General features: G+C 52.0%; 1 long non-coding RNA gene across 2 annotated transcripts; it reads left to right on the forward strand.

Moving 5' to 3' along the window:
• The first annotated feature begins 564 nt into the window (after positions 1–564).
• Positions 565–27,318, forward strand: LOC102155878. Of its 2 annotated transcripts, none has more exons than XR_005371391.1 (3): positions 565–1,015; positions 2,537–2,632; positions 8,532–8,791. It is a non-coding gene; the product is annotated as an uncharacterized LOC102155878 (long non-coding RNA). The 2 variants fall into 2 exon arrangements; XR_005371390.1 differs by lacking the exon at positions 8,532–8,791 and adding an exon at positions 26,447–27,318 and having other exon boundaries at positions 566–1,015.
• Positions 27,319–27,707: the final 389 nt, after the last annotated feature.

The following is a 27,707-nucleotide window of genomic DNA, read 5'->3' on the forward strand; positions in this document are numbered from 1 at the left end:
TCCGGGCGCCTCCTCCGTGCCGGCCCCGCCCCGGGCCGCGCCCGCACGCGCTCGCTCCGACTGGAGCCGGGGTGCCTGGACGCGCCCGGCCGGGGAGCCCGGCTCTCCGCGCTGGACCCTCGAGCGACCGCGCCGAGCCCGCCGGCGCCGCCTGGGCACCCGCGCCCCTCCGCGCACTTGAAGCGCAGCGCGGCCGCCGATTGGCGCGCTCGGCGGGCGCTCGGGGAGGGGCACGGGCCCGGCCATTGGCCGAGGGGCGCACCTGTCACCGTCCGGGCCGCCCGCCGCCCCGCCCCCGCGCCGCGAGGTCCTAGAGCGCCGGGCTGCCGAGCGGCGGCGGCGGGGCGGAGACGGCCACCGGCAGCCGGACTCGGAGGCCCCGCCTGGGGAGCCCGCGCGCCCTCCCGCAAGTGCTGGGCGGGGCTGCGGGCGCCGGCACCCCGGGTCCCGGCGTGGGCCCCGCCGCCTGGGTCCCGCCCCGGAGACCCGCGGTCCCGCCGCGGCCCGGCGACACCTAGAGCCAGCGGCGCGCGTCTCGTGGCGCCTCCGCGCCAGCGCTTGAGCCTGGGCGCTGCTGCGTCGGGGAGCCCGCTTTGCTCAACGACGGCAGCACAGCGACGACCAAAGCGGTCCCCAAGCCCTGCTCCCGGGGCTCCGGGTGCACGGCAGCACGTGCGTCCCTGTCGTCAGCCCTCTGCAGGTCGAACCTTATTGCATCCTCTGGGAAGTCCTGTGCGTTTCAGACGGCATGCGTGTGAGAGAGCGTGAGTTTGCCTCCCGCAAGTCCTCGCCGTGAGCTCCTGCCCCGCCTGGGCGGAGAGGGCAGAGTCTGGGAGCCCCTAGGCCTGCAGGACCCAGGTCGACTTGGAGACGCTGCCCACCTGCTATTGGGAGGATCCTCTTCTCTGCGGAAGGACACCCGTGGGCGTGCAAGAGACAGCACCCTCCTCGGCTCTGCAAAGTCAGCGGGAGCCCCGAGTCCTCCCGAGGCGGGTCATTCTGCCCCTGGACCCTGGTTAGTCCCCGGGCAGCAACATGCAATGTCTCTCCTCTCCCCACCTGCAGCCTGGAGCCTCGGGGCGGAAGGGCTTCCCCTGGCTGAGCACCGTAGAGGAGTGAGAATCCAGACTACACGCCCCCCCCTCCCGCGGCCCCCCATACACACACTCCAAATATTTACAGTAAAGCACTTCCAAGGGCTTTTCTGGGCCGAAAGAATCAACACGAAGGTCGGGGAGTCAAGCGGCCACCAGCTCGAGGCTTTGCCACTAGCTCAGTTAGCTCTAGTTATCTTGCCCCAACAGGGGAGGGAATGCAGGAGGGGGTTTCAGTTCTTGAAGCCAGCTTCCTAAGCAGGTGAGAGGTGAGTAAAGGACACGGTGGGGGCCCTGGGAGGGGCAGAGGAGAAGGAAAACTCAGGGCAGGTCAACTTTAAAATTAGCAGATCAGGTTGCTGTAACAGGGATTTTTTTTTTTAAAGGTAAGTATAGGGATCTCTTAGTTTCCCTTCAAAGGGTTTTTTGTTTTGTTTTGTTTTGCCTTGGCAAGCGTTGATTGCGGTGATTCTGTTGGCAAGAGGCGAGTTTCTTTTTCATTAAAATAGGGTAGTTCTGAGACACAGTACTAGCTGGAAATTAGGAAGATACAGTGGATAAGGGACAGCAGTGGAAGTAAATGTTATGTGGCTTTGCAAAAAACACTGTCAACTTGTAAATAGAAATTATAGCATTTATGTGGTGTTTGTCTAGTCTTGAGATGCTATCTCTTTGGGGTGGTAAAATGCAGTCCTGCATTTAAGGGGAGAGAGAGGACACTTACATTTCCTGAACACTGCTATATGCCATGAGCTTTCTAGAATTCTCTTCTTTAATCTTCATTGTGAATTAGGAGAAGGATTTTATCCTCTCCATTTCAGAGACTACAGGTCCAAAGAGGTTGAGACTCTTGTTCCCAGCAAACCGTTAAGCCTTAGTAGTTTGGAGTGGACCAGGTCTGCCGCAAGGGCCACACGGCGGTCACCTGCGGCCAACAGTGCTGACGTCCCCAGCCCTGTTTCTCCGTGCCTCTCCATTCCCTTTGGGGAGGCAGGGTTTATGAAGAGACCTGAGATTCTTAGCCACTTGTTCGGGGCAGGAAACCCTTCGCCTTGCAAGGGACAGTAATGATGACGTTCTGGCTGTCACTCTGCCTCCTCCAGAGGGAACAGCACAGCCCCCACCAAGACAGGGGTTCTCTCTAAAGCGGACTGCCTCTCTCTCTCTCTCCTCCCTCCTCCACCTGCTGGGGCAGGACTCCTGGGATGGAGAGCAGTGATTTAGGAGGCTGGGGGAGGGGAGTGAATGAAACAGCCCAAGATTGATCTTGGAGAGCCTGCTGCCCTCTCTTCTCCCCGAAATGCCCACCACCAGGGCTATTTTAGTTAGAGACAGGTGTGCAGTTTATACACAATAAATCTCCCCATGTTCCTCAAAAAAAAAAAAATGCCATTTTTTTTAGAACTCCTGGAGAATTCATTTCACGTCTCTTTGTTCCACAGTAACCATGCTCCTAAACTACTCAGAATCCTTGGCAGGGCCATGCCAGTCCCCCTTGAGAGCAGCTGAGAGCACTTCCTGGAAGACAGATTGGACAGGTATGTGGGGGAAGGCAGGTTTGACCCCTGAGACCACACCACCTATGGGGGCTGCCCAGGGAGGTGTGGAAGAAGCACTAAGCGCCCCGTGGGTCCTGGTCCTGGCCACCCTTCTGACTGCTGTGCTCCTTTATTTTTATGGATTTCTGTTTCTTTATTTAGAAAAGCCGAGGTTCAACCAATGCATTCTATGGGGCTAAAGGGCTTTAAAATTATCATATATTCCGTGTGTGTTAAGAAAAAAGTGAATATATAGTGGAGTTTTTCCGTGAAGTACGGAATGAGAGGGGGCAGAGAAAGAGGGAGAGGTCTTGGAAGTTTGGGGTCTTTGTGTGGTTTATGAGGTGTGAAGCGGAGCGCACTGGGGCTCTTCCTGTTTCCAGCATCTGTATTGATCCAGCCCAGCTGGCTTTGAAGAAGGTTTTGGGCTGACAGGAGCAGGGCTTACGTCTGTTGGAGGGCCCTAGCCAGAGATCAAAGGTCTGGTCCCAGCAATACTCTGAATCTGTCTCTGGGTGACTCCGTCCCCAGCAGCCCCAGTGCACTAGGCAGCCCTGGGACGATGGGGAAACTCTGTTTCCCGAGTGAGCAGCAAAGGCTTGGTGTGCCTTTCATCTTGGCCTCTTCCCTGCCTGGCACGACACTCTTTCTCTCTCCACGCGGTCTCCCTTCGAGATACTGAATACTGCCTGCAGGCGCCCTTCTCCTACTACTTAGAATTGTGGTTATATCAACAATTGCAAAAAAAGACATTTGGGTTTTTAAAAAATATTTTATTAAAATTCAATTTGCCAACATATAGTATAACACCCAGTGCTCATCCCATCTAGTGCTCTCCTTAGTGCCCGTCACCTGGTTACCCCAGACCCCCTTCCCAAAAAAGACGTTTGTAACCCATGTCTATTTGTGTCTGGAATAACGTAGGTATGAAGTTGGGAACAAAACAGAACAAAACATATTCACACACGCAGAGGGTGGGAGGCAGGCATGGATGGTTATCCCGTACATATTGCTTTCTTGATCGGGCAGTGGGGCAGGTACAGGAGATTACCCTGAGACCACCTGGGAGGGCAGTGGACCCTGGGGGCTGCAGCCAGACTTTCCCGGTAGAGTCCCTGTGCACACCCCCTTCCCACCCTGCAGCCCTGGGACGTGCTCGGTGTCCAGAGCCTCCTTGGGGACCTGAGCCAGGCCTAGGGTCACCGGAAGGCGAGTGCGGGGGAGGGGAGTAGGGGAGGAGGGGCAGACCGCACAGGTGTCCCCTCCCCCCCCAGCAGAGCCCCGAGGGCTAAAGGTATCACGTAGTTAGTGCTGCCCTTTGATCTGCTGACCTCCTTCCTGACCCGGGGCACTCCGCCAGCAAAGGGATCTGGAAAGGGTGGGGCCGAGCCTCCGCTCCACCGGAGGGGGGGCCTGGCAGCAGCTGTCCCAACCTTTCCTTGAGGCCCCTCCAGGTCAGCCTCGCCCTTCACACCTGGATTTCATGTGGCCCTTTCGAGATCGCCGCCCACAGTTCCCGGCCTGACCCTAACCCAGCCCACCTCCGAAGTCCCTGCGGCCGGGTCTGTCCCCGTCTACCCCGCCACAGGCCTTGTGCAAACAACCAGCAGAAACGGGGCTCACTGCTGGGGTTTGGATAAGACGTCAGGAGGATGCTGCATGATGTAAATGCCTAAACATTCAGCAACCTAAGAGCCCTACATTTTTGGAAATTTTCTCCAGACACAAAAGTATCTGCTTTACGCACAGACCTTGGGCAGTCTCTCAGCTTCTGTGGACACCAAAGAGGGGACAGGCCTGGCTGTGAGGTGAGGGTGGAGGGCTGGGGGGGGGGGGCATGCTCAGCCCCCGCCCCTGTGGGGAGGCAGGCCACATCCACCTGCTATTTTCCTTCAGACCCAGCAAGCAATCTGAGTGTTTCCAGCCTCTGTGTGGCACGCATTCGAAGCTCCGGGTTACAAAGAGAAATTCCTCCCAAGACTGGGGGAGTACAGGGGGAAGTCCACGTAAGCCCCTCAAATCAAGCTGGAGGGCGACGGTCTTCAGCAGAGATGAAGAACCTCCCCCAAGTAGCTTGTAGTTTTGCTAGAAGAGTTTAATTTAATTTAATTTCAGCATCACTGTTTCATACCGTTGTCAGGAACAAGGTATAGAACACACACGCCCGCGAAGTCAGCTTCCCCCCCTTCCAGTGTTGCAACCTTCACCACCCCTCTCCAGATAAGTGAACACCTAACCTGTACGTTGAAGGGAGTGGGTCTGAGCCTAGGAGCTTTCTTGTTTTGAGACCTGCCTTAGAGGAGCCCAGCTGTGCGATGTCCCCTATAAAACGTGTCTAGAGGCAGAAGGCTCCGCGCTGCAGTTCTGGGACCTTGTGCCCAGGCAGCCCCATCCCCGCTGCCGCCGCTGCCACAGAGGGTCCAGAACCCATGCGGCCCCCAAGGAGGCCACCACAGCTGGGAGGGTCCCTACCGACCTGCGGGGTTGGAGGATACAGGGGAGACGCACAAAGAACAAGATGCCGCTTGCGATATTTTAATGCTTTGGTATATGGACTCATGAGTGCCTTCTGACTCCAAGTTATCGCTGAGTAGTAGCCCGGTAATGTCCAGATCCATGGCGGATAATGGCAGGAAGGAGCCGCTAATTGGTCTCTTTAGTAGTGCTGAGGTGGCAGAAGCTGGGGGTGCTGGCTGCACAGGGAGGGGAGGAGGGAGGGGAGGGGAGAGAGGGGGAGGATGAATTTCTTCTCAAGCCACTTTCCAGAGCTGGATGTTCCCCAGATGGGCAGATGGTGCCTGTGGTCCAGTTCTCTTTCCACCCAGCCCCCAGGTGCACACCCGAGGCCCAAGGGATGGATCTCAGGCTTGGAGTGGACTTTGGCTGGGGGCCGGGGGGGTGTCTGTCAGCAAGTAGGACTTGGCTGGCTTGCCCAGGACGTTATTCCCATGGAGCCTTCCTTAGAGCAGCTTCTCGCCCTCACATCGCGCCCCATCCACGTTTCCTAATGACTTGTGGATGGGGGAGTGTGGTCTGCGGGGCAGAAGGAAGCTAGTGGATGGGGAACCCTCTGTCTACCGTACCGCTGGAACAGGACATGCTTTACCCAAGAGGAATGTGAAGCTGATGTCATAACATGCACAGCTTGGGAAGCCAGGTTTGAAATGGACTCTGAGGCTTGGGGTTGGTCGTGCCCCTGCTCAGCCAGGAGGCCCTCACAGTGGATGGTGTGCTCAGTGTACCCTCTTGCAGAGCCTCACCCACTAGGGACTGTAACTGAAAAATGTTGGGTGCCCCAGTCTTACAGACCCGCACCCAAGTCTCTGAGAAACGCAGGTGCTTTGCTGCAGAGCCCACAGCCACAGGGCCAGCCGTGACCTCCAGGCCCCGGGAGGGGCCTTAACCCCAACCCACTCAGCCACATTGGCCATTAGTGATAATGTCCTCGTTGTAGGATTCTAATAAGTTTTTCCCACTTGGCCTTTGACTAGCCAGGCTCCTGCCTGTGGAACATAAGGGTGGAGAGAGGTGGAATGCCTGCAGCTCATCGCCCGGAGCTGGGGTCCGTTCTTGCTGACACCAGTGACATGGGGCCATTTCCCCTCTTGGGCCCCTGCACGGCTTCTGCCCAGACCAAGGCGTGGGGTGGAGACAGACGCGCCGCCCGGCTCCGCCCCCTTCCCGGTCTCCGGGGCTCGGCGCGGCCCGCAAGATAATTTGGCTAATGAACTCGTTAAAGGGCCCCTGGTGACCCGCCCCGGCCTCCCCTCGGCCCATCTGGGAAATTCCACTGAAAGGCTGGGAGCCGCCGTCTGTCGCCGCAGGAGGCGCGAACCCGGTGACGCGGGGCCCTTACATTAAAATAATTACCCAGCGGAACAGGTGGCCCACTCCGGACGCCCGGGCGCATCTGGCCCGGGAGCCGCCGCCGCCGGGGGAGGGGAGCGACCCGCCCAGGGGTGGGAAGGGCAGGCCCCGGCCCCGGAGCCGGGAGGGCGCGGAGGGGCCCGGGCTCAGCGGCCCAGGCCGGGAGGGGGTGCGGAGCAGAGCGCGGACTCGCAGCGGCGGGCTCCGAGGCTGGACAGACCTCCCCGGCCGGCGGCGAGCGCACGTGTGCACGCGGGAGAGTGCGTGTGCAGGCTTTGCACGCGCGTCTGGAGTGTGCACACGTGTGTGGCGGCGGCGGACGGCAGCGCAGCCCCCAGCTCCCCGTGGCCACCTGGGAAGGTCCTGGGCTCCCCGCCCTCTGCGCGCCGCTTCCAGGCTTCCAGGCCCGCGGGGAAGGAGGCCCGGGTGCTGCTTCAAAAGAGACGCGCGATCCAGGCGCGGGGCCAAGCCTATTGCCAAAAACACATATTACACTGCGACATTCTGTAAATGAGATAATGATACATAAACCCGGATGATAGATGTGACATGCCTGGGATGTCTTCTCTAAATTAGCTGCTCGCATCGACTGCTAATAATGGTGAGTTTATGAAAGCAATTTCAGTGCAAAATGCGAGCGGGTCTTCTTACTCTAATCAGCCCGCCTGGGTTAATGCATGAGGGGGTCAGGCTGAGAATTATTGACACGCCCGTGCCCTTAACCTGTTTCCCAATAAAGCTGATTAGTTTTTGTCAATTCATCAGCTAACCACTCTTGCTGGAACTGCATCAAAGCCTTATTTGCTCAGGGGAAATCAACAAGTCACAGATCAGCTCCATTAAGGGGCTGCTGGGCCAGGACCATCCTGGGGCCTGGGGCCGCCCCCTGACCTCACGCCCCCAGAGTGGCTGATAGCATGGCCCCCTAAATTCCAAGCGCCACAACACAAATGAACATGGCACACTTGCTGGGTCTGAAGACCTACTCTTCCTGCGAGGGGAGGCCTCTGAGCCCAGAGCTTTGGGCAGGTGGTCCTGGGCCCTGACAGTCCTGGTTTGGGCCGGGTCACCTTCCAGTTGAGGTGGCAGTTACAGGGGCCCAGAGTGAGGGTGCCTGTCCCAAGGCTGAATGCCCTTCACCTGCATCCCCACAAGGTGATAGAAGGAGAAGGATTGCTGACTGCGGACTGAGCGGCCACACCACCAGCCTAAGCGCTAACAATGGGCAGAAAGGTGTTATCTGGGCGGGGTTACACCTACACCCAAAGCTGACCCTGACCTTGCTTAGCGACCTCTGTAGGCACACGGGAGAGAGCACTGGGCTTCCTGGGACTGCATCTGGGAAGGGGACCTTGTGCAGCTGCCCTCATCTGTACCCCAGGTGAGCTGGCTGCAGAAGCGGTTGCCGGCCTTTCCCGCAGGCAGGAGGGGCAGATCTGCATCTGGGGGAGGTGATCTGAAGGCCCTGGCCTGTGGGCGGGTGGGGTGGGGGAGGAAAACGTGTGCTGTCCCTTTAAGCCCTGGGCCACCGTCGCCTCCCGACCCCATCCCCCCTCAATTTAATTTCATTAAAACAGAGCATGAATATTTCTATTAAACCTAAAATGAAATATGAAGCCATTTAGACTCTGCCTGCACCAATCACCCAGATTTATGACTTTTATTCATCACATCAAGAGCTTGGAAAAATGAATTTTCTTCACCCAGGAAGGAAATAAAACCTCAGGCTTGGTCATTTCCAGAAAGCTGTTAATTTGACCGTGTGGTAATTACTTTCACAATTAACTAAAATACAAATCAACTTGACAAATTGGGCTAGTTTATATATTAATTAGCCCGCTTAAATTTATTCATTATGAAAAGACAATTTAAGGGGACCTGTGGTGTCTGTTTTATTGCAATAAATTATTGTTAGGAAATGGGTCTAATAAAATATCTTAATATTTAAGGATACTGTATACGCGAGGGGGGATGCTTTATTGACAATTTCATTTTCCAATTAGTAATTTTGTTGTAATATATCCGAGCCCAGGCCTCGCAAGCGGGCAGGCCGGGTTCCCCCAGCCGTGGGCAACAGCCAGTGTCTGGGCCTGGCCATGGGCAGAGGACGGAGTCAGTTCAGCGGGAAGAGCCGGTGTCGGATCGGGTGGCGGCTGGAGCGTCCAAGGACGCACGGAACCTGGGCCGAGATGCTGCGCTGGCCAGGGCCGCCTCCTCCGCCCGGGGCCCCGGGGCTGATTTAATAGAATGTCGATAGAATCATTCGATGCCTTTTAGCTTGTGATCTTTATAAATGTCCCTCTATTAAATTAGAAAATGATTCTCTTCTCGTTTAATTGTATTCTTTCGTTTCTTATTTCCAATTAATTAGTCCTATCGACGTTGCAATATTTTAAGTGACTCGAGTCCGTTTCCAGTTAGAATATATGGGTCAGCACAGGCAATTTTATACCCGACAGAACTATATAATGTGGGTTTTAACTACTCGCTTCTCATCTGTCTTAAACACCTGGCCGGAATGCGGCCGCCGCCCCCCCCCCCCCCACGGGCCGCCTGGCAACTCCCTCTGGGGTAGGTGGGCACCTTCGGCCACCCGGGGCGCTTATTTGTAATTCTGTTTGAGATCCCGTCCCGGCCGTGGCTGGAGGGAGCCGGGAGCCCGCAGAGGAGCCCGCCGGCGCCAGGTGCTGTCCGCGGGGCGCGCGAACGGGGGTCCCCCCCCCCACGGGCTGCCCCCCGCCGGCAGAGCCGCCCTCCGCCGTCGCCCCCGCGGCCCCCGGCGCCCAGGGGCCCCGCGCCGCGTTGGCGGAGGGACCGGGGCGAGGCCCGGGCGGGTCTCGGTGGCGGCGCGCAAGGCCTCCAGGCCAGGCTCCCCGCCCCTTCTGTTCCATTCTTGCCCGCACTTGCCGCCTTCAGGACTTCTCGAGAAGTCACTTCTCGAGAGCACGGCCTTCGCCCAGGCTTCTTTCCAGGCCCCCCGGACCTCGACCTCTGCGAGGGCCTGTCTGCCGCCCCTCACTGCAGGCCGCACCTGTGCCCCTGGGGACCGGTGGTGGCCCTTTCCTCGATGGCGTCCGCCGCCCCACAGCCACCCAACAGCCGGTGCGAGGGCGCAACTCAAACTGGGAGGGATCCACCATCCTTTTGTTTCATGGGCGAATTAACGAATTCCATCCGGGAAGATGTGCGGGCTGCTGCTGGGGCCAGCGTCCTCCCCGGGTGCGGGTGCGCAGGCCCGGGCCCCCAGCACCCACCCCGCCCCCGCCCGCCGGGTCACAGGTTGGGGGGGCGGAGTCCACCAGGTGGGCACCGGTCCCGCCGCCCCGGCTCCGCAGGCCTGGGCGCCCGTTTGTCCTGAGGGTCCGTCCTGCAGGGGGAGATGGACTGCGGTGAAAGCCCGGGCCGCAGGAGCCGAGGGGCCGGCACCCCTGCGCGCCCCCACCCGCAGCCGCGCTCACGTCTCCCGAGGGCTCGAGGGCTGGGGCTCCCGAAGCCCCGGCTGGGAGGGCGGCCTGCCCGTTGGCCTCCCAGCCGCCTCGGCGGCTCCTCCGCCTCTCTTTCTCCTCCCTTCCAAGGGGCTGAGGGTGGGAAACCATCTTGTGTATTTCTCACCGATCCTTCTAGTTTACCAGTTTCCCAGGCTTCTTCTCCAGAGCAGACACCCCCCAGTCCCTTCTCAAGGCCTAGGTCCTAAAATGGAAGCAGGAGCCCCGGGAGAAACCCTGAGGTGTCCCAGCCCCTCCCCTCCGCTTGGGATAGCAGGGCTCTTCCGCAGAAACCTCCTGCCTGTGTCTCCAAACCTGGAAGGGTCCAACCTGGCTGGCTTCGGGAGGAAGGTGAACATTTCAAATCTGGACCTTAGGGACTGGCACCTCCTTCCTGACTCCCAGCTGGTGCCTCTTCTCCTGCTGGCGCTTCTTGTATCAGCACCCTTCTGCAGAGCACACCTGCTCTCAGGGGAAGACAGTCCTGGACCATGGGGGTCTTTAATGGCATTTTTGAGCTGGGAGGAGGATTTTTGATCAGGTGAGGTTGGTAGCCCATTAGTTCAGCACTTCTGCCTGCAACAGGAGGGTGGGAGGACCCTGTGAGCTGACTGACTGTGCCAGGCTCCTAAAGCACCTCCAGTACCAACCATCACAGCAGATTAACTTTTCTCTGGGGGTGTAAAGGGCAGGCCGCCTCATTTTAACCACCCTGAAGTCATCTGCTGACTAAAAGAAAAATCTGCTCACCTCCTCTCTCTGGTTATTAGCTCAGGTTGTCTACTGACAGGTTAAGGGGGATGATAGTCCTCACAATGAAAGAGCACTAGAAAATCTGCAGAAGCAGCCTGGCTTCCTCATCCACACTGGGGGCAGGGCTGTGCCTGGAGCAAAATGATGGACTTTGTTTCTGTGTCCACTGTCCAGTCTGAAGGCAGACAGAACAATGGCCTAAGATAGGCCTGCAAAGCCCAGGAGCCCTCATAATGCCCCAAAGTGGGCTGCCTGCCAGGCAGCAAGAGCTCCCTCAGATCGCGCTCTCGGAACACTGCAGCCCGCAGAGGAACTCGGCCTCCTCTTCCCTGCCTGGAGTGACAGCTCCACATACACTTTGTCTCTCCGCCCCTAACAGGCTATTGAATGGGACTCAAAGTAGCAAGTACTTCTGAAGCTACTTTGCGGGACCAGCTTGATACTGAATGACAGATAAGGCAGTAACTTAGAATACCCTTTCTGAGCTCAAGGAACTTTATTCCTTCTTGGAAGAGAAGAAAAGTATGTGTATGAAACAAATAGAAAACCCCATGGGATCAAGTATAATGATGTATAAGAATAAGAAAGAGAGGTGCCTGGATAAGAAAGAGAGGTGCCTGGCTCAGTCAGCTGAGAACCCGACTCGATTTCAGCTCTGGTCCTGATCTCAGGGTCGTGAGTTCGAGCCCCACATGGGGCTCTCTGCTGGGCGTGGAGCCTGCTTGGGATTCTTTCTCTCCCTCTGCCTCTCTCCTCAAAGCCTTGCCCTCATGCACTCTCTCTAAAAATAAATAAGCAATAAATGAAATCACAAACTTCAAAAAAATTTCTTTTCAATCATAAGGGAATTTTTTTTTATTTATTTATGATAGTCACAGAGAGAGAGAGAGAGGCAGAGACATAGAGGGAGAAACAGGCTCCATGCAGGGAGCCTGACGTCATACTCCATCCCGGGTCTCCAGGATCACATCCCCGGCTGCAGGCAGCACTAAATCGCTGTGCCACCGGGGCTGCCCATCATAAGGAAATTTCTTAAAATTGTGTGTGTGTGTGTGTGTGTGTGTGTGTGTGTTTAATACAGTAGCTCAGTAGAGAAAGGGAAATTAAAATTGTTGAAAAATCTAGTACAAGCAGCTGCCATATGTAGTCGTATGTCCATTTTACAGGTAAGGAACCAGGAGTTTTGGTTGATTTGCCCCCAGATCACAAATCCTGAAAGTGGCAGAGTCAGGATTTGAACCCAGACCCGTGTGGCTCAGGATTCTCCTTGCTCATCACCCTTTGCAACAGCTGGGTGGCTCTTTGCAAAGGTGGCTCTGCAACAGACCAGCTCTAGTCCTAGTACCTCAGAGGGAAAAAATTGCCATCTGTACACAGGGATGATTTGCCCTGTCAGCAGGATAAAGTTTCACATTTCTTTTCTTTTCTTTTTTTTTTAAAGATTTTATTCATTTGAGAGAGACAGAGCAGAAGCAAGGGGTGGGGCAGAGGAAGAGGGGGAAGCAGACTCCCCGTGGATGCAGGGCTCGACCCCAGGACCCTGAGATCATTACCTTAGCTGAAAGCAGACGCTCAGCCACTGATGCACACACACACACATACACACACACACACACACCGCCCATGCACCGTATTTCTGATTAAAAAAAAAAAAAAAAAGTAAGCACCTCTGGTCTCTCAGCCGGTTTCTTTGTCGCTCGAGAGCTAGAGTTCAAGCAAGTACATCCAGAGGACAGAGCAAGCACAGGGCCACAGGGCGGTTGGGATGCACAGACAGAGCCACCAATGCGAGCCCATGACAACCAGTGGACAGAGGACAGCCACGGAGTGCCAGGGCCAGCTGAGGGGAGGAGGAGATTGTAAAGACAGCTTAGGTGGGTCCAGGTGGTCGGGGCGGGGAGGCAGACACGAGGGGTGGAGGGAGGACATGAAGAGAGTCGGCAGGCAGTTCTGGAAATGCTCCCAACACTGGAAGGTAAATATTAAGTAGGAAGAAAATTACAGATAACATCTAAAAAGCCAAAATAAAACTATAGAGATAGGACCAGAAAAAAATATCATAACTAATGGGAAAGGTGAGAAGTTTTTAAGATCCTTGAAATTGCCTCCTCTGGCCTTGTCTCCTGGTGGCCCCAGGTGAGGGGTGGAGTGGTGGTGGGCCCCAGGCCCTGTTCCCGCCCTGGGCATCTCCCCAGGAGACAGGTCTCTCGGTGCTGCGCTGCGGGGAGCTTGTCACTAGAGGAGAGGCCCAGGCACCCGGGATTTCGCTGAGGAAGACCTTGTCAAACCTGAGAAAGAGGGGTTAGGTATCTAGCAGTTGAGGAAGGAAAAAGGGGTGGAATTCTGGCCAAGGTAATTGTGGAATGCTGCCAAATGTGTGACAAGGAGCTTTAGTGTTTGTCTGGTGGGCATTAAAATACCATGAATCATTGACAAGAAACCAAACAGTGCTGATCTATATAACAATTCGAAACCATATTACTCCAAGTAAAATCAAATTAGAGCCTTTCCCCAATTAGGTTACGCAAACGCTTACAGAAAGCACAAAGAATGATGTTCGCGGGACACATGCCGGCGGCCCCCACCTTGCACCTCACGCAACACAGATACTCTCAAGCACAAGGGCTCAACACCCATGTTCTGTCAACATTCTACCTCTAGATAATAAATATGAGACACAGCACACACTGCTTTTAATTGCATCGATAAACTGGGATTAACCCCCAAGTCAGGCTTCACTATTGCAATTAAATGTCCTCAAATAAATTGTTTCCTCAATAAACAAATGGAAGGGGCCGTGTTTGCCCTGAATAATAACAGGTGTAATATTTTACCAGCTAAAGTTAAGTATTAAGTGGAATCACTTGCTGGCCCTGATTTATTCCCTGAGATCGGAAAGTCATTTTTCATACGTCATGTGCTGCTTCAGTACTGTATAAACAGCTAATAATGCACTAAATCAACCTAGCTTGACCTTGCATTTCACCTAAAGCCATCAGGCCTCAAAATCCTGGTGCTGACAGTTCTAAAGAATCAGGAGCTAGAAGCTGTTCTGGAAAGACAGAGTCTCTAGCTTCTAGGATTGGTAAATTAAGAATTGTATGAAAACCTCCCTCCTGACAATGGGCCTGATTTCCTTTATTCCCTTCATTGGCGAAATTGCACTGGAAATTCTGAAAGCCATTATTTCTCGTCCATCGTGCATGCTCACCTCTGCTTTGATGTTTGCGTAGACATAGGATAGACTTCCAAGGCCTTCAGTGTCCATGGACAACTTGTGGTCTCTGTGTCACCCTTGACTTTTAAGGCACCCCTGAAGGGCAAGCGTAGTTATGTGTCCTGGGAGTTTGGGAGTGAAGGGTGTATTAGTTCTCAAATAACCAGGATCTATTCCATTCTTCTAGAATAAAGTAGGATAGAATAATATTCTTGTTCTATGATAGTCTACAGGGTGTAGGCCAGCTCTATCTCTATTGTGAGTGGGGATTTGTTCCAACAGGGGCCTATGCAAACGTACGCCCTGCTGCTGACCATCAGTTTTACTCGGCCATTTGGAAAGTGCATAATCTTTTCTTCTGGTTCCTGAACAAATGTCTAGCCATGAGAATTTGTAAATGACCATTTTGGTGTTCATTATAAAAATAGATCTGTTTATAATCTTCCTATAATTTACTTAGTCTGTTGCTTCTTAAACTTTGCAACATGAAAGCACCCTTTCATTGTACCCTCTAAGCCATATACTTGCACTCAACCATATTAAAAACAACGCATTGCTTTTCTTTAAAGTGAGCCAAATGCATAACCTCTCACCCATATGAAAGGGCTGACACCTGCAGCCCCTAGAGGATCCCAGCTCAACCGGAGATGCTGCAGACTTTGGTAAAGGCAGCCTCATGGAAAGAAAAATGCCAGAATTCTACTAAACTGTCAGTATACTGAGATGATCTGAAAGACACGTCTTCCCTTCCCCCATGACTACCCTTCCTCAATGCCTGGAGACCTGGAGATTCTCGGTTGGGATTTATTGATTGAGTTAAAGAGCAATTTAAGACACATTTTATTAATATCCTCTTCATCAGCTCACTACCCCTCACCCTTCTCATCTTCACCACATCATTCTCCACGACTATGGAGTCACACTTATCTTGAGTTAGTGAATCTTCTACACTTACATTACCGCAGGACTCCTCCTCTTCCTTGGGCTCCCATACAGACAAAAAAAATATGCGTGGGGAATTATTATTAGCATGCCTTAAATATAGCAAAATAACCTTCCTTTGAACTGATGCCCTATAACTTGAGATAAAGAGAGCTTGGTTTTCCCAAACTATTATAAAACATCTTTTGATGATAAAGAATATCAGATGAGGAAGATAAAATATTTAGCATGCAGGACCTCATTCAGGGCATGAATATATCTATAGATAATTGTGAGTTCCTAGGAATACTTGATGGGAAATATATTGATAATACAATTTTTCTTTTGAAAGGGGTTGTAATGATTGCAAATTTGGTTAAATAATTAAATTAATAAGGACTATTTGATTCAAACACGGGCCTTTTAATGATATACAGAGCTAATAATATCCGTCTTGCCAGCTAAAGAGATTTTAAAAGACTGCATCGGGCCATCTACAATTAGAGCACCTAGCTGCCCTTTATTAATGCAACATTAACCTTTATATAAAAATGCATTTGGGGGGGCGCCTGGGTGGCTCAGTTGGTGAAGTGTCTGCCTTCAGCTCAGGCCATGATCTCGGGGTCCTAGAATCGAGTGTCACGTCAGGCTCCTTGCTCAGTGGGGAGCTTGCTTCTCCGTCTCCCTCTGCCTGCCACTCCCCCTGCCTATGCTTTCTCTCTGTCAAAAAAAATAAATAAAATATTTTTTTAAAAATGCATTTAAACATAGTCTGAAAATACTAAAGAAAAAACAAATACAAAATAGTTCACAATAATACCCTTATTTTACTGTTGTGAGTTTAAAAAATGTTATTTAGTTTTCCACAAAATACAGCTTTTCGAGTTTTAGGAAATCCATTGTAGAATAGAGATAAAAATACCTCATCTGTGTCAACACATTTCAGAACAGGATCTTACAAGTCAGTGAGAAGTTCAGGATACGTCTGCATTTTGTATGTAATGAGTGCATTTGGTCACTGGTATGTGGGAGGCCAGCAGGTCTGGAGGCCGAGCAGCTCCGGCCCTGCATGTTATTATGTGACTCTGGATGAATTGCTTGATCCTTCTCGACCACGTTTCCTTATCTTATCTGTAAAATGGGGATAATAGTGTGTCAATCCTAACAAGGAAGTTGGGAACAGTAATGAAAGTGCCCATATGGAGCATCTGGCATGCAGTAAGTGCATAATACGTGCTGGCCCACTAGGTCTCTCCGAGGGATATATGATATTTGCTACCAACTACCTGTGACCAGTGGTGGTGCGGAACTATGTGTTGGTGTGCGTGCCCATTCTGGCCTGAATATTCGTGTCCCCCCAAATTCATATTTGAAGTCCTAACCCCCAGTGGGATGGTATATAGAGCTGGGCCTTTGGGAGGTGCCTTCGGGTTTAGATGAGGTCGTGGGGTAGGGTCCTCATGATAGAAGAGAGACCCCAGAGCTCCCTGTCTGCCTCGTGAAGAGTTGGGAGGAGGCGGCTGTCAGCAAGCCTGAAAGTTCTTGCGGACCAGGATGGTCAGAGTTCCCAGCCTGGACCTCCAGCCTCCAGAACACTGAGGAAGGCATTTTTGTTGTTTAAGGACCATGACTCTGTTATGGCAGCCCAAGCTACAGAAGTGCCTGATAACTAAGGTTGAAAACCAGAAGCTCAACTCACTGTGCTCACGGTTTGGCAGCCTGCAATATGCCCATTCACTGACTTAATCCTCATGTGTCTGTGAGAGGGTTTCTACTCTTGTCCCATTTTACTGATCACAAGACTGGGGCTCAGACAGACTCAGTAAGCTGCCTAAAACCCTCTAGCTGGTAAACGGATTCACACCGAGTCTGATGCCCTTCACTGTGTGTCTGGCCTGATTTGCTAGTTTCCGCCCAGTGCTTGTTGGTTGATTATTGAAGAGAGAGAGTTAGACTGCATTTTGGAGACGCAGATGCCCTGAGAGTCCTGGGGGAGTTGGAATCTCCAAAGGCTGAGCCTCACCTTCCTTGGCTCTGGCTGCTGGAGGTCCATGGCTCTGGCCAATCTGGTGGGACTGGGAGACAATCCTGAGTCCCCTGCCCTTCCTGATCCATCTCTCCTGGGTCCTTTCAAGTGAGTGAGAAGCTGGTGCCACCCATGTGCCAGATCCTGGAAGCAGCATATGCTCAGAAAGCTGGCTTGCTGGCCACCACTTTCCACCCTTTCCAAGCTCAGGCATTTTCTGGGCACAGAGAGTCACAGGAAATGGTGAAGTGGCTTAGAGAGGTAACTTGTCTGGCCACAGAGCCGGTGAAGGCAGAGCCAGGGTGAGAACACACTTATGTGGGACTCCAAGCATATGCCTCTGAGCATCAGAGTCTTCTGTCTCCGGAGCGGTGGGGGCAGGGGAGGCAGAATAAGGTGGGGAGCAACAAGGAGAGCAGAGTGTCTGAGCCCCAACCCAGATGGTGGCTGCCATCTAGGGGGGCTCATTGTAGGCCCAGCACAGTTTGAGTCTTGATAATGTCTCTTTTCATTTATTGCTCACAACAACAGAAGTCTGTTTTCCAGAATCAAAACTGAGGAAAGGAAACTGTTGTTACGTGCCCAAAGTAACAACAGTTTGTGGTGGCAAAGGTGGGGTTCAAACCCAGGGCATCTCCTGCTACCCTCTGATGAGTGTCTTTTCTTTGCATCTGATCCCAAGTTGGGGACAGGACCACAGCTGGAATCTAAGGCAGAAGCTCCATTATCCTGGCTGGGTACCAATAGTGTGGGTGATAGGTGAGGCTGTGGCCCATGGGGCCCATGGTGTCCAAGTGGGTGCTGGGCTTGGAGCAGTAAGACCAGTTCCAGGTCTCATCGGCCAAGGGGAATTTCAAATGTCTTCTCAATGGGGTTGCCCTGGGCTCAAGGCTGATTGGCGCCTAGTCTGCAGTCTAATGGGCTCATGATGTATTAACCAAGAATAGACACCTTAGGGGCTCTGAGCCATCCTGACACTTGTCTCCACTCTTCTGTGAGGGTTCTCACCCCTACCTCTGCCTTTCCTGCCCTGCGTGACGCCAGGTAAGGATGGCTGGTTTCCTCTGGGTTGTCATGAAGTGAAGAGCCATGGCCAACACCATGAGGACCTGGTGGAGAGATGGGGCTTGCAGGGTTGGGGCCATGGTGAGCAGGGCAGGGAGGGGGGCTGACGGGGTTAGTGGAAGGGCGCAAGGCAAACAGGGATGTGCCAAGGGCCAGCACAGACTCCACCTCAGAGCTGAGAGCTCCTGCAAGGAAGAAGGGGCCTAGGGCCAGTTGTGTGTGGAGCCATAGCCATAGGGGGTAGGGGGTGGGGGAGGGTGGCGGAGGTGGGGGTGGGGTGGGAGCAGATAGGTGCTGTGTTCCAGGCACTGGCCAGGCGGTCAGAGCTCCGCCTTGGGCCTTGTCCCCAGGCCCCAGGTGCCGGGCAATGGGGGAGCTCCTCTGGATTGTCTGGAGATGGCAACACCTTACATATTTTGAAATAGTCCCGGGCTCTGTGGGCATGGGTGTCAGTGTCTCAGCGTCTTTTCATCTTTAGAGGACTTTCCAAACACTAAATGCAATTTATTAAAAAATGTTTTGTAAAAAATTAATTTCCCAAGAGCTTCCTCTATATTACTCTAATTGCTTTTCCTTGACTAATTTTTTAAACAGCAGTTTAATGAAAAAAAAATCCAAATATTTCTAGATGAGAAATGTCTCGGTGGGAATTCAGCTTTCAGTGGGGTTTGTAATCTTTATATCTAGGTTTATATATTACCCTTCTATTGACACTACTTTTTGATTAATATTGTGTATAACATTCCTTAATGCATCAGCAGAATTAATTATGCAGAAACATTCAGGCACACGGACATTATATTGATGAAATGACGTTTTATTGACAAAATGACAGTTTAATACTGAGCTTTCTTGAAGCCGTATATCCAATCGATCGCCTCAAGTCTGTGAGTGAATCTGTCGGAGTCAGAGTGAGGTAAATCTGTCCTGCCTTCACCAGGCGCACCAGTAGGTGGGTGTGGGGCCTCAGGCGCACACACTGCGTTTCTGTACAACATGCTGATTTTGGTGAACCTCCTGAATGAATATGAAAGCTTATTCATCCCTGGTGTACTTATTCACATTTTTAAAAAGATTTTATTTATTTATTTATTTATTTATTTATTTATTTATTTATTTATCTATTTATTTATGTATGTATGTCTTTATGTATGTATGTATGTATGTATTTATTTGAGAGAGAGAGAGAGAGCACACAAGCAGGGGTGTGGGCAGATGGAGAGGGAGAAGCAGACTCCTCGCTGAACAGGGGCCGGACATGGGGCTCGATCCCAGGACCCCGAGATCATGACCTGAGCCGAAGGCAGATGCTTCACCAACGGAGCCCCCCCAGGCACCCCTTATCTGCATTTCTTTTACAAAAGTCTGCGACTCACACCTTTTACTGACACAGGCTCACCTTCCCCTGTTTAGTGGGTTGAGTTTTGTTCCCACAGAACGCGTTTGTTGAAGTCCTAAACTCTGCTACCTCAGGTCACGACCTCGTTTAGAGAGCGGGACTTTACAGATGGGCCCGCGGAGACAAGTCACTGGGGGGTCTGGTCCAACATTACCAGTATCCTCACGAAAGGGGAAAGCCCGACAAGCCACGAACGCAGTTGGGAGCTCTGCTACCCGGTCAAGGAACCACCGGGAGCTGCGGGGGAGGCCCTGGACCGACTCTTCCTGCCTCCTGTGGAGGGAGGCGGCCTTCACCTCTGACTTCTGGCCTCCAGAACTGTGGGAAGACGGATGTGTGTTGTGTTAGCGGCTCAGCCTCTGCTACTTTGTTCTGACCGCCCGACAAAACTCAGTTTCCAAACTGAGCGATGCCTTCTTCTGTCCTCCTCACAAGTGGAGACACGCAAGCCGGTCCTGTCAGCCAGTGGAGCAGCCTTCCTGAGCCCCCGGGCTCCAGCTTACCCGGGCCTAGATGGTGGCTAACTGGGGGCGGTCTGGGCTCCCACAGCCTGGTTCTCTGGCCGGACCCTCTGCACAGAACTCGGTCTCCTGCCCCGGGACTGGTCCTGAAGACTGGCTCGGTGGAGCTGGGACCTGAAAGAGGGTGGTTCCTGTTGGAGACATGTTCCTTTGGAGACCACTTGTGCCATGAGGATAAGTCCCCAGTGCAAGCTGGTCCTGCTGCCTCGGCAGGCAGCAGCAGTGACCACCCGAGAAGGGGCTGCAGGCAACCTTCAGTCTCCTTGAGAGGGTCATGCCAGAGCAGAGGGTTCTGAGTCAGGGCCGCTTGTCTGGCCTCAGGACCCACGGTGGGAACCTCCCACTGGCCCTGGGAAGCAGCACCTGTCAGCAGCCTTTGTCCCCTTGCACAAGGGCAGCAGGCAGCCACGGAGGACAACAGCCTGCCTGCCCACTGCTGATTGTCTGCATGTCACCTGGCACTGTGTACCTGGTTGACACACAGCAATCTTCTGCTGGGGTTTGGCACCTTGTTGGAAGGAGATCATTATTCCAATGTGACAGCAGGCTTCGGTGCCTGAGTACACCTGCTTCCCAGAACCCACGTCAAACCCAAACAGAGCTTGTCACAACACCTTGGCCAGCGGGGTAACCGGTAACTAGCATCTCGTCATTCTCTTTCTTTCATTACCAAAGATGATGAACTTTTATTTTTATTTTTTTAAGACTTATTTATTTATTCATGATAGAGAGAGAGAGAGAGAAAGGCAGAGACACAGGCAGAGGAAGAAGCAGGCTCCATGCTGGAAGCCCGACACGGGACTCAATCTCAGGTCTCCAGGACCGCGCCCTGGGCCAAAGGCAGGCGCTAAACAGCTGAGCCACCCAGGGATCCCCAAGATGATGAACTTTTAAAAATATATACACTATTGACCTTTTGTATTTTCTCTTAGATTGTATCCTTTCCTTTCTGTTTGGAATAGCTTTATTGAGGTGTGATAGCCACACAGTGAACCACAGCATCTTTGTGAGGGACCTGGCTGGCTTGGTTGTAGAACATTTGACTCTTGACCTCAGGGTCGTGAGTTTGAACCCCACATGGAACATTGAGTTTACTTTTTTTAAAAAGATTTTATTTATTCATGAGAGACACAGAGAGAGAGAGGCAGAGACACAGGCAGAGGGAGAAGCAGGCTCCATGCATGGAGCCCGACGTGGGACTTGATCCTGGGTCTCCAGGTTCATGCCCTGGGCTGAAGGCAGCGCTAAACCGCTGAGCCACCCAGGCTGACCAAGTTTACTTTTTTTTTAATTTTTAAAATTTTATTTTATTATACATATATTTTTAAAGATTGTATTTATTTATTCGAGAAACAGAGAGAAAGGCAGAGACAAAGGCTGAGGAAGAAGCAGGGTCCATGCTGGAAGCCTGATGCGGAACTCGATCCCAGGTCTCCAGGATCACGCCCTGGGCTAAAGGCAGCGCTAAACCGCTAAGCCACCCGGGCTGCCCAATTTTAAAATTTTAAAAAAGATTTTATTTACTTATTCATGAAAGACACACAGAAAGAAGCAGAGACACAGGCCGAGGGATAAGCAGGCTCCCTGCAAGGAGCCTGATGTGGGGACTCAATTCCAGGATCTTGGGATCATGACCTGAGCGGAAGGCAGACATTCCACCACTGAGCTACCCAAGGGTCCCTCAAGTTCACTTTAAAAAAGAAATAAATAAAGCAAAATGTACCACTGGATAAGTTTTGACCTGGGTGTACACATGCAGTGAGACATGACCACAGGCCAGGTGACGCACACACCCATCACTGACCAAGATCTTCTGGCACCCTCTGTAAGCCCTGGCTTTCCCCTGGCTTTCTATTCCCAGGCAATCACCAGTCTGCTTCCTGTGACCACAGATTATAGATCATACATAACACCCTAGAATATAGACTCTTTTTTTATCTGGCTGCTTCACTCACCATATCTATTTTGAGATTCATCCATGTATCAAGTATCCCTAGTTTATTCTTTTTTTTTAAAGAGTGGTAAAAGCCATATTTTTAGGTAGCATCTTCTGCCATTTTTTTGCCCCATGAGATGGCCAGCTTTTTCTTATTGATTTATAAAAGCTCTTTATATTTAGAAGGCCCTACCATGTAATTATTACATATGTTGCAATATTTTCCCCAGGTTTTTATTTACAATTTAATTTTTATTATTTAAAACTATATATCAGTAGTTCAAGAATAATCTCATTTGTTTGTTCACCGGGATGATACTGATAACAGTCAGAGAGAAACAGAGCCACTGTCTGGGTGGCCTAAGATAGTTTTAGACCTTCTGGGCATCTCCTTCTCAATGTGTAGGGGAGCACACACAGGATGCACGTCTCATGATTCAATGAAGCAGGAAAGCCAAGGAGGAGAAGGTGAAAAGTTACAGGGTGCGCTGAACTCTAACTGCAGAGAAAAACTGGGGTTTTTCTTCCAGTTGTTTCTATTGCAATCCTGTTTTGTCCCCAAATTCCCCTGTTTGCACACTGAAGACCTGCTTCCTTGTGCAGTTTGTGAAAATGTCCTAGGGTGTTTTCAGCATCCTTGCTTCCTCTACCATTTGGCCTTCATTACACTCACCCAGCAAAATGCCACCCTGATGTCTCTTAGCATCTACACGGTCACAACTGGGCACATAGCCATGCTGAGGAAATTGATGATCGTGGACAGCACTCAGGCTTATCCCCTCCCCCAACCCTGGCAACCACTGGTCTGCTGTCTGTCTGCCCAGACATTTGCCTGTTCTGGAATTTCCTATCAAGGGAATCCTAGAACACATGATCTCTTGGGACCCACTTCTTTCATTTCGGATGTTTCCCAAGAGGAGCCATGTTATAGGAGATGTCACTCCTTCCTTTCCTTTTATTGCCAAATAATGTTCCACTGAATGGAGTGACCACATTTTACTTATTTGTTCATCGGTCAATGAAGACTTGGGTGGTTTCTCTCTTTGGGCTCTTGTGAAAACTATGACTTTGAACATTTGTGTGCAAGTTCTTGGGTGGAATGGCTGGGTTAGGGTAAATCTGTGTATAAGTTTTGGGCAAGTATGTGATGGTCAATTTTACAAGTCAGCCTAACTGGGCCACAGGTGCCCAGGTGCTCGGCCAGACATGGCTCCACATGTCTGTGAGGAAGTTTTTGGATGAGATTAACACTGGAATATGTAGAGCAGGTCCAGCAGATGGCCCTCCCCATGTGGGTGGGCCACATTTGGGCCCTTGGAAGCCGGAACAGAGCAAAAAGGCTGAGAAAGAGGGAATTCTGTGGCCTGATAGATGAGAGGGAAACTGGTCTTTGCCTGCCTTCAGAGTTGGACTGAAGCTCCATCGGTGTTCAGACTGGAGTTTACACCCTCTGATCTCCTGGTTCATAGGCCTTCAACTTAGGCTGGAACCACATGGTGGTCTCCCGGGTCTCCAGCTTGCTTACTGCAGGTCCTGAGACTTGTTGGCCCCTGTGACTAGGAGCCAGTCCCTTACCATAAATCTCTACATGTGTGCACACACATCCTAGTGATTCTGCTTGTCTGCAGAACTCTAATACAGACCATCGTGATGGACCTTGTGCCCTCTGCTGGGTGAGCACCTGTGGAGAAGGTGGTTGTCTGCAGGCCAGGACACAGGCTTTGCTGGGAACTACATCTGCGGGCACCTTGATCTCAGGCTTTCCATCCCCACAACTGTGAGAATGACATTTCTGTTGTTTAAACCAGGCAGTCAGGGGTATCATGTTATGGCAACCATGCTGATGAATACCAACTGGGAAAATGTTTTTCAAATGGCTTCACCATTTTACACTCCCACCATCAATGTGTGAGGGCTCTCCATGCCTTTACAACACTATTATTGCTTGAGTGTTTAATCATAGCCATCCCAGTGGGTATGACGTGTGGCATCTCATTGTGCTTTTGAGTTCATTTTCCCAATTGCTAATTATCTTGAACATCTTTTTGGATGCTTATTGGCCATTTGTAGACCTTCTTTGAAGAATGTCTGTTCAGATCCTTTGCTCATTTTTAATGGGCAGTTTGTGTTTTTGTTGTTGAATTATAAGTGTTCTTTACATATTCTACACTTTTCAGGTGTATGGTTTGCAAATATGTTCTCCTACTCATTGGGCTGTCTTGTCACTCTCTTGAGGATGTCCTTGGAAACACAAAAGTGTTTAGTTTTGATGATGCCAAATTTCAAAATTTTTAAGGAAGATTATTTATTTATTTATTTATTTATTTATTTGACAGAGAGAGAGAGAGCACGAGCAGGGGGAGGGGCAGAAAGAGAAGCAGGCTCCCCACTGAGCAGGGAGCCTATAAAATCAAGGTGTCTGCACTCTGCCTGATGTGGAGCTTGATCCCAGGACCATGGAATCGTGACCTGAGCCGAAGGCAGACCCATAACTGACAGAGCCACCCAGGTGTCCCCCAAATTTCAAATTTATTTTCCTTTTGTCACTTGTGCTTGTAGTGTCATGTTTTAGGAGTACTTACCTAACCCAGGTCATGAAAACTCGCTCCTGTGTTTTAGCCTAAGAATTTTTATAGTTTCAGCTCTTAAATTTATGTCTCAAAATTAAATAAAGTTAATTGTTCTGTATGGTGCAAGGAAGGGATCCGAAGTCATCCTTTTGCGTGTGAATATCCAATTACCCTGGGACTGCTTGCTGGAGAGCCTGAATCAGTGCTGCCTCGGCCAGGGATAGTAAATGTAGCTGCTGAGGCAGCCACTCTGAAGTCTCAGTGGGGTGTGTGAGGCTCAGAACGTGGGAAGAGCAACCGCATGCTCCAGCCGCGTGAGTGTCCCGGGGGCACTGTTGCAGAGCACTACACCCCAGGCAGCTGGGAACCATGGATGTTGCCACTGTCTCTCCACCCTGGAGGCCAGAAGTATAAAATCAAGGTGTCTGCGCTGTGCCCTGGGAAGGCTTAGGGGAGGATCCTCGTTTGCCAGGCTTCCCCGGGGGTGGCAGGAAGCTCAGGGACCTGGGGCTGGCAGCTGCACTGCTGAGTTCTGCTTCCACTGTCACCTGGTCATCTTCTCTGGGTGGACCGGGGCCACCCTAGTCCGGCATGACTTCATCTTCAGGAATTCCACAGGCAACAACCCTATTTTTCAAATAAGGTCATGTTCTAAAGTCCTGGGGATTAGGACCTCAGCCTATCTTTTGGGGGGCACAATTCAACCCGTAATGCCCACCATGAGGAATTTAAGTGGGGTGACAAAGCAGATCGGAAATGCACCAAGCACAGAAGCACACAAGAGGACGTGTAACACGTGTTGGCTTCTCTGTGGGGCCAGTGGGATGAGAAGGGCCCCAGGGACTGAGGAGGAATGGGATTGGACTTTGGAAATGAGTGGAGATTCTTCTTCCATGAGGGAAAACTCTGGGAAAAAAGGCCAGAGAGAAGAAAGACCTGGGTCCCCCGTGGGGCTGGCAGCAGACACTATGGGTGCCCCCAGACCCTGTCACCCGGCCTGGGCCCAGACCTGCTGCTGTGGGGCACTGAGCAGGGTGCCAGATGCAGAGCCTGCTGGACTGTGGGTGACTTAGGGTCCAGTGCTTTCCCTGGGATCGTGCCACGGCTCACCTTTCCTAAGAAATCATCCTGATCCACCTATCCCCTTCTGACACCCCTGTCCCTTCCAGATCTTTTTAGAGAGCCACACCTCCTGGAACCTCACAGGCTTTGTCCCCACCCTGAGTTTCACTTCTAGCACAGGGAATGGGGTCCACCGGGCGGGAGACAGGAAGACAGATTACAGGCCAGATATGTGATCCATCGGAGGGTGGCCATCTGGAGGCTGACTGGGGAGCCAGGCCACTCTTACATTTCTATTTCCATGGATGGAATCAATCCCAGCCATTGGATAAACAAGGCAGAGAACAAGTTCCTGGATTGACTGAACATCATCTTTCTATGTCAGGCATTTACATCAGCATTTCCTGACCCGTGTCCAGAAATGCAGCTGAGTGACCTCTGCATTCACACAACAGTTTGTGACGTGCACGAGCCATCGGGTCACGTTGGCAGATGCATCCCCTCACCCAGCCATAAGCCTCGGGGTTGAGCATCTGCAGGTGCAGGAAGCGTGCAGCCTGGGACACCAGGTGCCTGTGAATGTTGCTTCGTGTGAACACCTCCGGGTCCGTGAGGGTCCATGTGGCCTGCACATGGGGTGATCGCATAATGAAGAGAGAGGAAATACTGACATGTTGTGTGTCTGCCACCTGATGATGGCCTAGGAAGAGATATCTCGGTGCTAATGGAAATGTGATTGATGTAAGACTGTGATTCCTGTAGTGACTCCAAAGGCACAAGGCTCACTTGTACAACAGATAAGGTTGGAGGGAGCAGCAGGAATCCCAAGGCATTAATCCTGCCTGTATTTCTGGTGCCAAAAGCTAATAAGTAGCTGATTGTTTTAATTCAGATAGGTACCACCACTATTTATTGTATTCTCCAGATCGGGCCTGCCTGCTGATGAGTAAATCAATAAGAGCTTCATTATTTCATTTCTTCTCCCTCAACAGAGCATCTGCGGCTTCAGCACGACACACTGTTATTGATGTGACAATCCCGGAGGGGCGGCCGCGGAGAAGCACATCGGACGTACTCCAAATTCATAAACAAAAGTGCTCTGATGTGATGCTTCCTACGTGTAGCTGCCGTTCTTAGCTCCAGGCCCCCCAGGCCCCTGCCATGGGAGCTGGTGACAGGTGGCTCATTGTCACCCTTGCGTTTCCCTGTGTTGGAAGTGCACCCTGGCCCCTGGGAAGATGGGCCCTGTGGGGACCCAGGGTTCATTGTCTGGGCCAAAGGAAATGCTGCAAGGGCTGCCGGACCCCTGGCCTGCCTGCTGTACAATCCCGGCCTTGCCGCCACTGTGTCCCCACACCCCAACTCAGCCTGCACACTCCAGACCTCATGGGGCCTGCGCCCTGCCACCTCCCTCAGCTGTTGGCTCTGGGTGGGTTCAGACAACGGAGAGGCAGGTGGAAGATGGGATAGTCGGCGGAAGGGAGAAGCCAGGGTGCGTTTCCCTGTCTGACCCGAGAGGCATCCTGGCAGACAGAGGTCTCCTCCAGAGTCTGGTAAACGGTCCCCCTTTTGTTCCATCTGCTTCCAGAATGGTGGTGGCTTCCAGCTACTGCAATTTCTAGTGTGCCTCTAGCGGTCACCCACTTGGTTTACCTGCTCTTCCACCCTTAAGACCTCCCTCGTTTTAGATACGATCGAGTGTTTTCTGCTGTTCCGGCTGGAACCTGGTTCCAGTCCCCATCCTAGGTCAGGGATCCATTATCTTTTTTGTGCCATGGATCACTTTGGCTCTTTGCTGGAGCCTGAGGACTGCTTCTTGGGAGAAAGTTTTTCAGGGACGCCTGGGTGGCTCAGTAGTTGAGCGTCTGCCTTCAGCTCAAGTCATGATCCCAGGGTCCTGGGATCGAGTCCTGCATCGGGTTCCCCACAGGGAGCCTGCTTCTCCCTCTGCCTGTGTCTCTGCCTCTCTCTCTGTGTCTTTCATGAATAAATAAATAAAAGAAGAAATTTTTCAGTGCATAATGAAAAATACATGGGCTTAAAAAGGAAAACAATTATATTGAAACATACTTATCAAAATATTTATTTATTTTTTTTAAAGATTTATTTATTTATTTATTCAGAGAGAGAGAGAGAGTCAGAGACACAGGCAGAGGGAGAAGCAGGGTCCATGCAGGGAGCCCGACGTGGGACTCGATCCCAGGTCTCCAAGATCATACCCCGGGCTGCAGGCGGCGCTAAACCGCTGGCGCC

Source organism: Canis lupus, chromosome 16 (assembly GCF_011100685.1).
Source record: "Canis lupus familiaris isolate Mischka breed German Shepherd chromosome 16, alternate assembly UU_Cfam_GSD_1.0, whole genome shotgun sequence".
NCBI classification, from domain to species: Eukaryota; Metazoa; Chordata; class Mammalia; order Carnivora; family Canidae; genus Canis; species Canis lupus.